We start from the raw sequence: 15,682 nt of genomic DNA on the forward strand, positions 1-15,682 counted from the left end.
GACATGTGAAGATAGTTTTCAACATTCATTTCTGAAAAATTTTGAGCTCCAAATTTTTCCCCTTCCTCCTTCTTCCCAAGACAGCAAGCAATCTGATATAGGTTAAATATCAATCAATCAATGTAATCACTTAAAACATGATTTCATATTAGTCATGTTATAAAAGAAAAATCAAGGCAAAAGGAAAAAACCACGAGGAAGAAAAAAGCAAACAAAAAAAATGAAAAAGTAAAATTCAGTCTCCATAGTGTTTCTCTGGATGTGGATGAGATTTTCCATCACAAGTTTATTGCAATTGTCTTGGATCACTGTATTGCTGAAAAGAGCTAAGTCTATCATAGTTGATCATCACTTAATGTTGCTGTTAATATGTACAATGTCCTTCTGGTTCTGTTTGCTTCACTCAGCATCAGTTCATGTAAATCTTTCCATGGTTTTCTGAAATCTGTCTACTCATCATTTCATTTAAAACAATAATATTCCATTACATTCATACTACCACTTATTCAGCCATTCCCCAGCTGACGGGCATCCACTCAGTTTCCAGGTCCTTGCCACTACAAAAAGGGTTGCTACAAACTTCTTTGCATATCTGGATCCTTTTCCCTTTTTTATGATACACTAGAGACATTGCTGGATCAAAACTATACATAGTTTTATAGCCTTTAGTTCTTTTTTTTTCTTATGTATTTTAAAAAAGTCTTTCCTCCATAAGTGAAGCCTTAGAAGGAGACCAATATGAAAGGGAAGAAATGTTCCTTTAATCTCATACATTGCATCATCCACTGGGATTGAAATGCAAGCCCTATGCACTTTCACAAACTGCGCAGAAACTGACATTTTACAAAGGTCCCTGAAGGTGTAGGAAACAAGAGCTAAGAGACACGGATGCCAAAAATGATTGGCATTAATCAATAGGGAACTATGTTTGTGCTGGACTATTGATATCTGATGTGTTCATTATAATTGGTTTTTCCAACCAACTCTGCCTTCTATTTTAATTGCACACGATCCACTTGATGAGTGACACAGCTGTAGCAATGGGAGGGTAAGAATTCAGGTGCTTTTTAAGCTAACCATCAAACAACTTTCACAACCTGAATGCAGGACCAGGCAGTAATAATCAATTCTCCTTTCTCATCCAACCACATCTAGACAGAGATAGTTTTCTCAGCTGCCTCAGCAATTGTGGCCCCATCCATCTGGCTCCATAGCGAACATCTTCCTGAGATTTGGTCAAAGTGATCTTTGGAAAGCATTGTTCTAAAGCCAGCTAGCTGACAAGCTGAGTTTGATTTTCCATAGGAAGGGAGCAGAAACTGAAAGGGGATAGGCTATCAACTTTTTTTTTTTTTTTAACTCCCTCTCTATTGCCTCCCTGCTCCAGAAGAGCCAATCTTGTTGGCAGATTATATCTGTAGGACCTTTCTGCTGTCACTGGCCCCACAGCATTTCATTCGTATTACTGCGAAATCAATAGGTACATCTTCATAGTAAATAATTGTGTCAGTCGTGTTTTAATGGTCTCTGGTATTCATGTTGTCAAGATAATTTTTGTCAGCAGAGCAAAACCATTGATTTTATGCACTCTGCCCCTTCTCCTTTCTCATGCTCTCAGCACCACCTACAAATAACCAGAATGGCCTGTGGGGCCAGCCTTAGAGTAACACAGCTTTCAGTTTGGGACTGGCACCTACATACAATAGGAAAAAATGACATTTTCTCTCCACTGAGTCAAATCTTGTTCCTGTGCGGTTTGTGGATCGGGGAAGAGAAAATATTAACTCTCAACAGACTAGAGAGTGTTGCTAAGGAGGAATGGAGTAGTGGGAATATCGGACCATTTCAAATTCTTTATGAGCATCAATTGTTTTTCTGGAGGAGGGAGAGGTGGGAGTTATTGTCCCCATTTTGCAGATGAAGAAACAAAGGCACAGAGAATGTATAAAATGACTCAGTAAGGCATATTGGGGGCAGGAAGAAACCCCAAATGTTCCTTTCCTCTCCTTTGTAAATGTTCTCCTGTCATCTCCTTGTCCTGGCATTTAATCACACCATGGCTTAACTGGGTGGGTGAGAAGTATTTCTCAAGGCAGATTTTAGAATCCCACACTAAAATCTCAGATTCAGAAGGGTTCTCCAACACCCACCAAAGCAAGAACTTCCCAAACAATAGTTCTAACAAGGTATCATCAGCCTCTGCTTGAATCTCCTTATTGTTTAGATTGGTGGAGGGTTAAGGTGAAACGCTGTGATTAAATGGGTTCATAATTGTAATTCCTATCATAGATATCCTTTTATGCACAGAAAGTCCACGAATGTGCTGTGTCTATCTGCCTAAACTGCGCTGGTTCCCAAGGGAGCGGAGCAAAGGAAAGTCAGCCGGAGTGAAACCCATTGTGTCAGAGTACATAGTTCTTCTGCCTAAGAGAATCCCGATCCCTCCCTCCTCCCTCCATCCCCACACACCCTTCGCCCCCAGGCAACCCAAGACAGGACATTAAGGGATGGGAAGTTGGCTGGGCCAACCACAAATATTTGCACAGGTGAATATAATTTAGAAATGAAAGGTAATTTAGGCCTTCAAATGAAAGGATAGCAAATACACAGGTCTGATTGGGCGCCACACCCAACACTGCATAAAATGGTGCATAGTGTAAGCTGTTCTCCTGCCAGCCAACAATAGCTGACTTGCTTTTCCTTCCACCTCAGAGGGATGTTTCTGGGCTCCAACAAGACCTAGAAAGTGTGCAAAATGACATTTAAGAAGCCATCTTGTCATAAGGATTATAAGAATTAGAGAGGAGTTAGTGGACAGAGTCAAGAAGACGCATCTCTCGGAGTTCCATTCTGGCTTTAGAAGTTTACTGGTTGTGTGACCCTAAGCAAGTCATTTAACTCTGTTTGCCTCAGTTTCTTCATCTGTCAAATGATCCGGAGAAAGAAATGGTAAACCATTCCGAAATGACCCATGACGTCACCCATTCTACAGTTAGAGTTTCTCTTATGAAGGGTCAGTGCTGTAGATCATTAAGTTTACAGATGAGGAAACAGAGGCCCACAAAGATGAACTGTTCTGCCTAAGATAACAAATAGTACGTAGCAGAAGCAGCACGTATGGTTATTGTTTGTCCTTTGCTCTTGAAAAGGGCCGTGACATCAGGCAGGTGATGCAATGACATGCAAATGAATTAAATCGAAGTGAGGGAGGGCTGGGCAAGGTCACCTGCCTCACTTTCCCCTCCAGAACCATCTGTGTCCAGTGGCCGGATATGGTCAGGATGACTGGAGCCAGCACTGGTACAGAAAGAAGAGACGATTTGAGGGCAGAGGGCTCGAGTTCAGGTTCCACCCCTGACATAACCTGAGTGATTGCATGTTCTCTAACTGCAAATTCAGTACTGTTGTGATTACAGAGAAGAGAGACCAGCATATTATATGTTTGTATAGTTCATTCCTCAGTTCTATCTTATTAAACACTACAGAGCAACTGGGTACCAGTCCTATTGTATACGTGGGAAACAAAAACTTAAGGGAAGGTAGTACATGGACTTGCTCAGGTGAGGGGCGTGGGGGACCCTCCTGTCTCCCAGGGTAAATAAAGACTCTGCCTCTGCCCAGGATGCCCCTTTTTGGCATCCATCTTTTCCTGCTTTCTTGCCCAAGAGATGAAGAAAGAGTGCATGGAAGCACTGTTCAGATGGGGACATTTGCTACCCATTTCTCCACCATTCAGTATGAATGGGATACCTTCTTGCAAAGATAGTTCCTAGTTACAGCAGATTACTAAATTCCAAGGTGAGAGGCTGTCAGAGACTAAAAGGCAGCATGCTATAGTGAAGAGAATACTGGTACTGGAATCAAAAGTTCTGGGTTCTAACCCTAGCTTATCGTCTGTATAATCCTGGACCCCATCATTTCATTTCTTTAAGCCTCAGTTTCCTTTCCTATAAAATGGGAATAATAACATTTGCACTATCTACCACTTGGAGTTGGGGTGAGTGCTTTGTATACCTTAAAATGCTATAAAAATGTGAATTATAATTATTTATCTATGGCTAGAAAAGCATTTGCGACCACCCAGAAGCAGGATCTGTTTCAGAGCTACAGAAGAGGTCAGTCTCTGGAACTATGACTACATCTCAATGTTCAGCATCCTTAACCCCAAGGAGGGGGAAAAAAGGTCTTGATAGATGGAGACCAGCCTCAGGAGGAAGGGCTTGATAAATGAAAGTCAACGTTTATTTTATTGACCGATTTTCCTTCCTCCTTTTCTAATTCCTCCTTTAATTGTGTTCAGAAAATTCAGGAGAAAATGGCTTCTAGAGCCAATCCTGTGTTTACATTTCTTTCATGTTAGGAGAAGAATGGGCACTTATAGTCACAGTCTATGGCTCCCTGTGAGCCTGCGGACAGAGTGTGCAAATATGACCCTCTGTATGCCCTCTTTGTGATGATATTGGCCACTAATAAGTAGAATTTCTTCAGCCACATAAAGCCAATCCCTTAGGCTAGTTCAGCTTTCAGAAATCGCATTAGGAATCAGATGGGTTGTTTTTTTTTTTTTTTTTTTTTTTTATTTCCTCGTTTCTCTTTTTTTTTTTTTTTTTTTCCAGGAACAGCAGATGTAAATATGCTGGTCTGTCTTCTCTGTAATTACATGAGGAAACTCAGTGAAGCTAAGGGAGAAAAGGTAGGCAAATCAATGGGACCCTCTGGCTGTCCAAGACCAAAGGTTATGGACAAAAAAAGGCAATAGCTGAAATGTGGCGAAATAGCCAGGAAGTTTCCATTAGTATTATTGCTGTCTCTTTCCCAATAGCTGGCCACCAGTACTGAGCTAAACACAAGAATGGGGAGGGTCTGAAGCTGAGAGGAAAGGAGAGTTAGAGAGGGTTTTACAGTGAAACAATAGGGCCTTATTAAGCTAGAGAGCCCTGTGCGAGATCTTTTTTTATGTGATTTGTGCACAGTTCAAGGGAAGAGGAACCCAATATCCATCTGCAGATAAATAAAACCATTCACAATTGGCATTCTTGATATAGGTATAATTTATTTGGTTGGTGAGTTCCAATTTTTTCCCCCTACATGAAAACTACAGAAACATCTGTATAATGCTGCAAAGGCAGAACCTTGTCTCTCAACTGTCCTAAATATTTCCTCCATCACTCTTCTCACCCAGCCATCAAGACTGATGATTGGAGAAGCAGGCCTTCGCTTCAGACTTCAATGCTGACAGATTTGTACTCATTCATCTTTAGTCAAAGTCACCTACAGAAAGAGAATGTGAGAGGGAGAGGAGAGAGGCAGGGGCAGAGGTACTCAAAAGACATTTTGTGAGCTAGGAGTCAAATGGAATTAAGAAGTGGTAAAGATCCTTTTTTTCCAGGTACTGAAACATATACAGAATTATAGCTGCCCTTTTTGTGGAAAGACAAAGAATTGGGAAGCAAAATGGGGTAGTTGGAGAGCAGCTAGACAAATTGTGGGATGTGAACAGAATGGAATATTTTATATATATATACCATTAAAAACACACATACACAACTATAAACACTTCCTATAAATAGAAAGAATTCAAAGAAACTTGGAAGAGTTGTATGAATGGACAGAATCAAGAAAATAATTTATGCATTTACTACAATAATGTAAAAGAAAAAAGACCATTAATGGAATCAGCCTTCTGTGGCAGTGTGTGTAGTACAATGGAAAGAGTTTGAGGTCCTGGATTCAAGTATCACTTCTATAATTAAACATGCCATTTAGTCTTTTTGGACCTTAGTTTTCCCATCTGTGTAATGGATACTTGAGCCAGATGACCTCTTAAGGCTGAGTTCCTTTTCTAAATCTATGATCCTGTGATCCCACATCTATTTATTCAGCTCTTTCCATTATACCATGCCACTGGGTGCCATGTCAGTTTACAATGTTCATTCTTTAAAACTGATTAAAACTTTCTACATATCTGTGAAATGATATGACCTTTGGGGTTCTTTCAGCTTTAAATATATCATTTGATGATCAATGTAGCTTGCCTCCTTCTTTTCAGAAAAGGGGAAATAAAATATAACTGGGAAATGAGGTATTCTGGGATTAGGTATGGCTAATATGCTGATTTCTTTTATTTAAATTGTATTTGTCATAAGGTGTATGTGGATGGTGGTCAATGTTTCATTAAGAAATGAGAGCAATATTTTCAAATCAACAAATTATTTATAAATAAATAAAGCTACTAAAATTAGATTCTCAAGGAAATGTGGCCTCCACCCTGTACAAAATTGATGTTATTAACCTTAGTCAGGGAGAAGGCACTTTGAATTCCCAGTAGTGGGGACACTCTGCATAGAATCACCCATACATTCAGTCCTATGACTGAGGTAAAGGTTCCAGTGAAGCAAAACTATGGCTAAGGAAACAAAATTAATCTTAATGAAACAGTATAGTCCTGGTTTCATTTGGACTTACTTATCTGGGTACATGTTGTATCCCCCAAGTAGGAAGCAAATTCCTTGAGGGCAGGAACTTTGTGTCTTTGTTTCCCCCTTCCACCTCATCACCTCCCATGTTTAACAAAGTGCTTGCACAGAGTAATGTCTTTAATAAATATTTCTTGAGTTAATTGGATTTCAAATAAGTGGGATCCAAATTAATGATAAAAATTAGCAGCATTTACATAGCTTTAAAGGTGTTATTTCATTTGAGCTAAGCTAAGTCTTACTTAGAAAACTTGAGTTTGAATCTTACTTGGAACATTTACTAGCTGGAAAAGTCACAACTTCTCTTGCCTCAATTCCCTCATCTGTAAAATGGAGCAATAATGACACATTTCAGGTTTTTGTGAAGATCATATGCGATAATATATGTAAAGTGCTGCACAAGTCTTAAAAGAACTATTGTAGGTGGGGACTAAGGGAGAGAATCTGTAACAAAGTTTTTTTTTTTTAACTTTATTTTCTTTTCTTTTTTTTATTTTTCAAAATATATGCATGGACAATTCTTCAACCTTAGCCCTTGCAAAACCCTATATTCCAATTTTCTCCTCCTTCCCCCATGCCCTCCCCTAGATGGCAAGTAGGTCCAATATATGTTAAACATGGTAGAAATATATGTTAAACCCAATATATGCATACTTACTTATACAATTATTGTGCCGCATAAGAGAAAAAGTGAAGCAAAACAAAATACAAGCAAACAACAACAGAAAGAGTGGAAATGCTATGTTGTGATCTATACTCAGTTCTTACAGTCCTCTCTCTGGGTGTAGATGGCTCTCTTCATCACTGAACAAGTGGAACTTCTGCTCATTTCACTTAACATCAATTCATATAAGTCTCTCCAGGAATCTCTGAAATTATCCTGCTGGTCGTTTCTTACAGAACAATAATATTCCATAACGTTCATATACCACAATTTACCCAGCCATTCTCCAACTGATGGGCATCCATTCAGTTTCCAGCTTCTAGCCACTACAAACAGGGCTGCCACAAACATTTTGGCACATACAGGTCCCTTTCCTTCCTTTAACATCTCTTTGGGGTATAAGCCCAATAGAAACACTGCTGGATCAAAGGGTATAGACAGTTTGATAACTTTTTGAGCATAGTTCCAAATTGCTCTCCAGAATGGCTGGATGTGTTCACAATTCCAACAATGTATCAGTGTCCCAGTTTTCCCACATCCACTCCAACATTCCACATTATCTTTCCCTGTCATTCTAGCCAATCTGACAGGTGTGCAGTGGTATCCCAGAGTTGTCTTAATTTGCATTTTTCTGATCAATAGTGATTTAGAGCACCTTTTCATATAACTAGAAATAGTTTCAATTTCTTCATTTGAAAATTGTTCATATCCTTTGACCATTTATCAATTGGAGAATGGCTTGATTTCTTATAAATTTGAGTTAATTCTCTATATATTTTAGAAATGAGGCATTCATCAGAACCTTTGAATGTAAAAATGTTTTCCCAATTTACTGCTTCTCCTCTAATCTTGTCTGCATTAGTTTTGTTTGTATAAAACCTTTTTAACTTAATATAATCAAAATTATCTATTTTGCGATCAATAACAATCTCTACTTCTTTTTTGGTCACAAATTCCTTTCTCCTCCACAGATCTGAGAGGTAAACTATCCTATGTTCTTCTAATTTGTTTATAATATCATTATTTATGTCTAGATCATGAATCCATTTCAACCTTATCTTGGTGTACGGTGTTAGGTGTAGATCTATGCTTACTTTCTGCCATACTAGTTTCCAGTTTTCCTAGCAGTTTTTGTCAAGCAGTGAATTCTTATCCCCAAAGCTGGGGTCTTTGGGTTCATCAAACACTAGATTACTATGGTTTTGATTATTTTGTCCTGTGAACCTAACCTGTTCCACTGATCGACTATTCTATTTCTTAGCCAGTATCAAATGATTTTGATGACTGCTGCTTTATAATATAGTTTTAGGTCTGATACTGGTAGGCCACCTTCATTTGCTTTTCTCTTCATTAATTCCTTTGAAATTCTTAACCTTTTGTTCCTCTAGATGAATTTTGTTGTTATTTTTTCTAGGTCAGTAAAATAGTTTCTTGGGAATTTGATTGGCATAGCACTAAATAAATAGATTAGTTTAGATAGTATTGTTATCTTTACTATATTTGCTCGACCTATCCAAGAGCACTTGATAATTTTCCAGTTGTTTAGATTTGACTTTATTTGTGTGGAAAGTGTTTTGTAGTTTTGCTCATATAGTATAACTCAAAGTTTTAAAAACAAATGTAAAAAATTGTTTTACATGTCACTGAAGAAATAAAAATATTAAAAGAAAAAAGAGAAAAAAGTACTATGTAAGTGTTACTTATGATTAATATTATTTTTGCTGAAAAGTAGGTAATACATATTCCAAATCCCACTAAAGTCCCTTGGGCTTATAATTCTATATCCCTAGTTCAAAGTCTATATACTATAACTAGAACTGAAAGTCCCTTAATGATTTTTTGAGGACCCCATGCAATACACACCCCCTACCTGGAAAGCAATTGGCCTGGTCAGGGTTTCTCACTAAGTCTCTAAGTATGTAAAGAGAAACAACAAATCCTTGTAAGAAAAACTAAATGCTTGGGCTAGAGGGTTGCCAGGTGTGGAGGGAAAGAGGGAAAGCTGGCAAGCTGGCAGAGGAGGTATGGGGAGGAGAGTGGAGGAAGAGGCCGTAGCAGGGGAAAAAGGGATAGAATGAATCTGAGTTGTTGAGGCCCTGGATTTCCTCAGATCTTTTGCTTTTCTAGTTTTGGGAGCCTGTCCCCCTTCCCATATAATTTTCCCTTACAATGGCTCCAGCTTTGACAGAGGGTGACCATAAAGTCTACAGGAAGGTAACCGGTCATAGAGCTGAACATCTGGATGGAAGCAAACATCATCCAAATATTTGTCCTACAAGTCACTCAATACTCAGCTATTTAGAAGCAGCAGAATAATTAAGTGAACTCTTCAGTTTTGGCCTTTGACCTAGAGCCTAATTGTAGGATACCCCTATGGCTCTCCTAATCAACCCCACTCTAGCCTCCAAAGCCCAAAGTCTGCTCTGCATGTATTTTTTTAATAGATGAAAAACCATAGCTTCCTTGTACACAAGCAACACCTCAGGAATAAATTAAGCATCTTGGGAAGCTTCATGAATGCTTCCAGACCTGTTCCATTTAGGCTAAGGAGACAGTGATTTATTGCTGTTATTGCTAGTCATCCCTTGAAGCTATGGGGTAATTTTATCTTTAGGGTGATTTCCCATCAATTATCTTGGTGGTGGGGGTAGTGGTGGGAGAGACAGGGCAGGGATTAATTTCCTGTTTTACAGGTGAGAAAATAATGAGGACTGGGGGAAGGGCAGAAGTGACTTATCTAGGGTAATTCAAGGAATGGGGAAAGGCAATCAATCCATCAATAATTGTTTGTTTAATGCATTCAGTGTGGCAAGTATGATGCTAAGTTCTGGGGATGGAGACCAAAAGCAAAAGCAATCCCTGTCCTCAAGAAGCTTACATCCTAATTAGGGAAGACGACAGTATGGCCATAAAGAAGAAGCAGTGGATTTGGAATTATAGGCCCTGAGTTTTGAAGTCCTTCTCTGCTGTTAACTACTTGTGTGACCTTGGCCAAAAAATTTAACGTAGTTTCTGTAAAAGACAGCAGTGGCTGGGTAAGATTTTTTTTTTAAATAATAGCTTTTTATTTCAAAATAAAGATAGTTTTCAACATTCACCCTTGCAAAACCTTGTGTTCCAAACTTTTCTCCCTCTCTAGACTTCCCCTTGACAGAAAGAAATCAATACAGATTAAAAATGTGCAATTCTTATATACATATTTCTACATTTATCATGATACACAAGAAAAATCATATCAAAAAGAGGGAAAAAATGAGAAAGAAAAAAAAGCAAGCAAATAACAACAAAAAGTTGAAAATACTATGTTGTGATCCACATTCAGTCCTATAGTTCTTTCTCGGATGCAGATGGCTCTTTCCATTGGCCTGAATCACTTCATTGTTGAAAAGAGCCAAGTGAGAAGATTTCTTGAGTCCTTTTCTATAGCACTTTAAAGTTAGAAGACTGGAAACCAATCAATATTTGAATACCCGTGCCTGTGCAGGACCTTAAGGTAGGGGTAGGAGTATCCGGGATGGGGAGGAAGACAATATAGAGAATCACAGGAGGCCTTTACCAACTTGTGCCTGCTCACAGACTCGAAAATAGAAGGAATACGACCAAAAAATGAGAGAGAAAAACTCTTTGGAGAAGGAGAGGTCAATTAGTATTGACAAAAATCCCTGGGTTATACAGTGAGTCTGGAAGGGAGAGCAGCAGCCAACTGGCCATTTACAGTTGAGGTAACTGGGACATACTCTCATGAGTAGCCATCACTACCTGTGCAACCAGTGGTGAAGCTGGGAACAGACAGTAGGGTTCCCGATTTCCACTCTGTGTGTGAGGCTCCCTTGGGAGGTTCCAGTTCAACTCTGAGCTCCAGTAAGAACTACGGGGACCCAAAGAAGGGAACAGGAGAGGAGGCAGCTTCCCCAAAGTCAGGACGGTCCGTTCAGACCTTTCTCTTAACCCTTGAGAACTTTAAACCCTTGGATGGGAGACTAAGCCCTCAAGTTTTTCCTTCCCACTCTATTGATTGCGGAGCTTATTGACTATCTCTGGAAGCTGTGAGGTGGATCCTCAGAGAGATGCTCGTGATGTACCAGGCCAGTTTGATTAATGACTGAATTGCATTGAAGATGTCACGGGAATATAAACTTCCCCCCAAAAGAGTTTCCAACATGCTCTGCATTCATTGGGCAACCACCCTGCCTCCCTCTACCACCATCCATTTGCCACATGGAAATGGAAACACCTTCCTTATTGGCTGCCTGGTTCTGCATCTCAATAGCACTCAAGAGGAAAGAACCCCCGGGGTTTGGCTTAGAGTGCCCTGGGGGGATGTTGAGATAGTGTTTCATTATCTTTCCTCTCTCCTCCTTCTCCTTCCAAACCAGGAGACCTCCAAGTGAGGTCTGGGGGCTGCTGAGGAACCAGGAGGGTCCCCCAGATGGCCTTGCAGTATGAATATTTATATTGTGACACTGTCTAAACTGTTCTTTCTGGTGAGAATTAATACTTTACTTATGATATTTAATAAAAACCAGACAGTACCTCATTGGCGTCTCATCCGGAGTGGCGCCTGCCTTCCCATTAATTCCAGGGAGGGTTTTTTGAGGTGGTAAGCAGGAATAGTGGGGTAGGTGGTCTCAGGGATTCGCCCACCCAAGTGGTCCATGACCACGTCTTACCTAAACTTTGTGTCCCCATGCACACAGTAGGGACTTTATAAATGTTTGTTAAATTGAAATCTTCTAACTAATGTATGGTCCTAAGCAAGAGAGGTAGTGATAGTATAGTAGACAGAGGACTGGTCTTTGACTTATAACAACCCAGGTTCAAAGGTACTGCTGGGTGATCTCGAGCATCTTCCCACAGTCTCCAAGAATAGAAGTTGCAGCATGATTGCTATCTGCACCAGTGAAGGGATTTCCCCATAAGAGAGTTCCCTCCATGAGTGATCCTTCTCTAGGTTTCATTCTTCACACATTTTGAATGATCCTTGTCTTTGCTGTCGCCATCTTATTCTCTGACTTTGCTCTTGTCTAGGAAGAGTGGGTAAAATATTGGACTTTGAACTAGGAAGACCTGAGTTCAAAGCTTGCCTCAGATATTTATTAATTTGTGACCCTGGGGAAGACATTTTATTGTTTTAAGATTATTTCTTCAATTGTAAAATGGGAATAATATCAATATAGCAGTTATCATACAGAAACTCAAATGTAAAGTACTTTATAGACCTTAAAGCTCTATATGAAGGTGGATCGATATGATATAGTACAACATAATATAATATAATATATAATATGGCAACTAGGTGCTACAGTGGATAGAATATTAGGTTTGGAGTTAAGAAGACCTGAGTTCAAATACAGAGCCTCAGATACATGCTAGCTGTGTGACCCTGGATAGATCATTTAATCCTGTTTACTTCAGTTTTCTCATCTGTAAAATACGCTGGAGAAGGACATGGCAAACCACTTTAGTGTCTTTGTTCAGAAAGCCCCAACTGGGGTCACAAAGAGTCAGACATGACTGAGCCATAATAATATTTATTATTATTATTACCACCATCATTAATATAATAGGTAATTATTGCTATCATTAGATGTTATCATTGTAAATATTATAAATGTTTTATTGCATATTGTTATAGTTATTGTTATTACTATTGCTCATCTCCCCAGCTGAGCCAGATCCTAAGAACCAGGGTTGAGCAGGTATCTCTCAATCTCTGCTCTGCCTCATTCCTCCTCCAGAGGAAATTCTTTACCTCTGCCATTTTATATCAAATTTGAGGTTCATGTTCCTATCCATGCTTTTCAAAAACCCTCTCCAGGGAGGTTTATTCTTTGTTTTAACCTCTTCCTGAAACTTCTTATGGAATTTCTGTTTCGCTCTCTTTTTCTGTGCTTCTGATAGCTCTTTGTGTTTCACCATCTCCTACAGTTTCCCACATTCTTTATGCCACAATCCCAGGCAATCCATTCATTGAGCCTTGCTGGGACTCAGTTTCCTCATTTGTAAAATGAGGGGGTTAAACTTACTGAGAGAAGATTAGATGCCCTCTGATTCTACATTGATGATTATGACCTCTGGACTCCTTACAATCACATAGTTCAAGTGGAGGGAACCCTTGGAGGAATAAACATCATACATCCTTAGTATCTGTTGGATTGCCCTGAATTGTTACCCCCTCCCCAATCTCCACAACAACCCTAGGACAGAGCTCTGTCCAGCCAGAATTGAGGGATAGCTGCTCAGTCCACGGTGCCACTGGGCTCTTCCATGGTCATTCCCCAGCCGCGGACCCCCAAAAGCACCAATGGGGCTGAGAGACAGAACGAAGCCCCCTGAGCCAACCTGCCTTTTCTTGGAGTTAGCTAGTGTTTTCGAGGCTGGAAGCTCGGGTCCGTGCCCAGAGAAGGGGCGCATGATGGAGCCAGCCTGTCTCAAGAGGTTTCACTTAGGGAATGCTGGCTATTTGGAGGATGAATCCCCTCAGCCCACTAATCATCCTTTCAGGGATGGTGGGATATGTGTGAGAGGAAGAGAGACAGAGACGAAATCAGAGACAGAGACAGCAATTCATTTTTTTAATGGGGTAACCAAAGCGTTTGTTTCTGGATTGGTTTTCAATCAGATAATAGCTCATAGCCAGTCTCCTTTTTGGAAGACGGAAGAGAAGATGATAAGATCTGACCTGCTGAAAGCTATCAAGTCCGGCCAAATCTTCCCCAGGAGTTCTAGCAGAAGCCAGGCAGAGAGGGCCGGGAAGAGAAAGAACAAGGTCACTGATTGTTCTCTATTGCCCAATTTCATATCTATTTTTTCCCTTAATCAGAATACTTGCCTATGAAATTCTTCTGGCAACAGTTTTATATTAGCTGCTTTGGTTGACTGCCTTCTTTTATATGGTTGGACCGGCAAAGCGCTCACAAAATGTGGCTTCTATTAAGCAGTATTAAAGGAATTCCTCTCCCCTCAAAGCCAGGAGCTTAAACTGAAGCAGGAGCAGGCGCTTTGGTTCCTTGTTTCATGTTTCTTGAACGCTTTGCTCTCCCTGTTGTTATTTATCTCATTAGAGGGGCCATCATTTCTCCAAAGCCACATGGGCTGCCGGCTCTGGGTGGGGCTACCTCCTGAGAGGCTGAGCTCCGGCCCTCTCGGCCCCCTCGCTTTCCCAGCCTCTGTTCTCTGAAATAGAAGGTGACGCGGCCGACAGCAGCATTTCCTGGGCCAGACTGCCCATTTAGGGTCCCGGGCAGCACCTGGGCCCGAAATATTGGGCCTCCCACCCACTGTCTCCCAGCTTCCTCCTCCCCCCAGCCCCACTGCAAGATGGCTGGAAGAGATTAGGGACATCTCTGAGATACTAAAGGAGAAGGGCTGGGGGTCAGGGGGATGGGGAGAATAGGAAAAGCACAGCCAAGAAAGGAAAGAGATGGCCAGCTTTTAATGCTAGAAGACCAACCTTTTAGGTAGTTGAAGAAATATCCATTCTAGGTTTTCTCTGGACTAAATCCCCTCAATTTCTTTAATCCATCCCCATAGGACATGGTTTTAAGTCCCCTTACTACCTCTGTCAAAATCCTTATAAGGAGGGCAAAAATGGAGTACAATACTCTAATTGTAGACTGACCGGGACAGACTGTCGATCGCTGACCCCAGTCAGTCAATAAACATTTAATAAGCACTTACCATGTGCCGGGGCCTGTGCTGAATTTTGGGGCTCCAAAGAATGGCAAAAGACTTTGTTCACAGTCTGCCGGGGTAGGCATTATACGGACAGTAACAGACAAACAAGCTATAGACAGGATCAATAGGAATCAACATTGAGAAAGCAGTAGAATTAAGGAAGATCAAGAAAGACTTCCTGTAGCTAGGACTGGAAGGAAGGCAGGGAAGTCAGGAGGTGGAAGGAAAGCATGGGGGAGAGCCAGCGAAAAGGGTCAAAGGCAGGAGATGGAGTTTCTTGTGTGAGGAACAGCAAAGAGCCAGAATTGCTGGATTGAAGAGTATTTGGGGTGAGAGTGGGTATGAGGTATAAGAAAACTAGAAAGGCGTTAGGGTGGTCAGGTGATGAAGAGCTTTGAACACCAGAGGATTTTCTGTTTGATCCTGGAGGTGCTAGGGAGCCACTGAAACTTGTTGAGTAAGGGAGTGACATGGTCAGGAACCTGGTTTTTAGAAAAATCATGAGTAGAGTATGAAGAAGAGTGGGGAGAGAGTTGTGGCAGGAAGACCAACTAATAGGCTATTACAATAATTGGGGGAAATATAGGAGATATGTTATAAAGGTAAAATTGATAGATTTGGGCAGGAAATTGGACATGGGGGTGGGGGTAAGAGACTATGAGGGATGGAAAATGACACTGGGTCTGCTAATCTGTGTACTGTATGTGTGTGTGTGTGTGTGTGTGTGTGTGTATACATATAGAGAGAGAGAGAAAAAGAGAGAGAGAGAGACAGAGAGAGACACACACAGAGAGAAAGAGAGAAAGAAAGAGAGAGATAGAGAGATAGAGAGAGACAGAGAGAAAGAGAGAGAGAGAGAGAGAAA

Source organism: Antechinus flavipes, chromosome 1 (genome assembly GCF_016432865.1).
Source record: "Antechinus flavipes isolate AdamAnt ecotype Samford, QLD, Australia chromosome 1, AdamAnt_v2, whole genome shotgun sequence".
Lineage (NCBI taxonomy): Eukaryota > Metazoa > Chordata > Mammalia > Dasyuromorphia > Dasyuridae > Antechinus > Antechinus flavipes.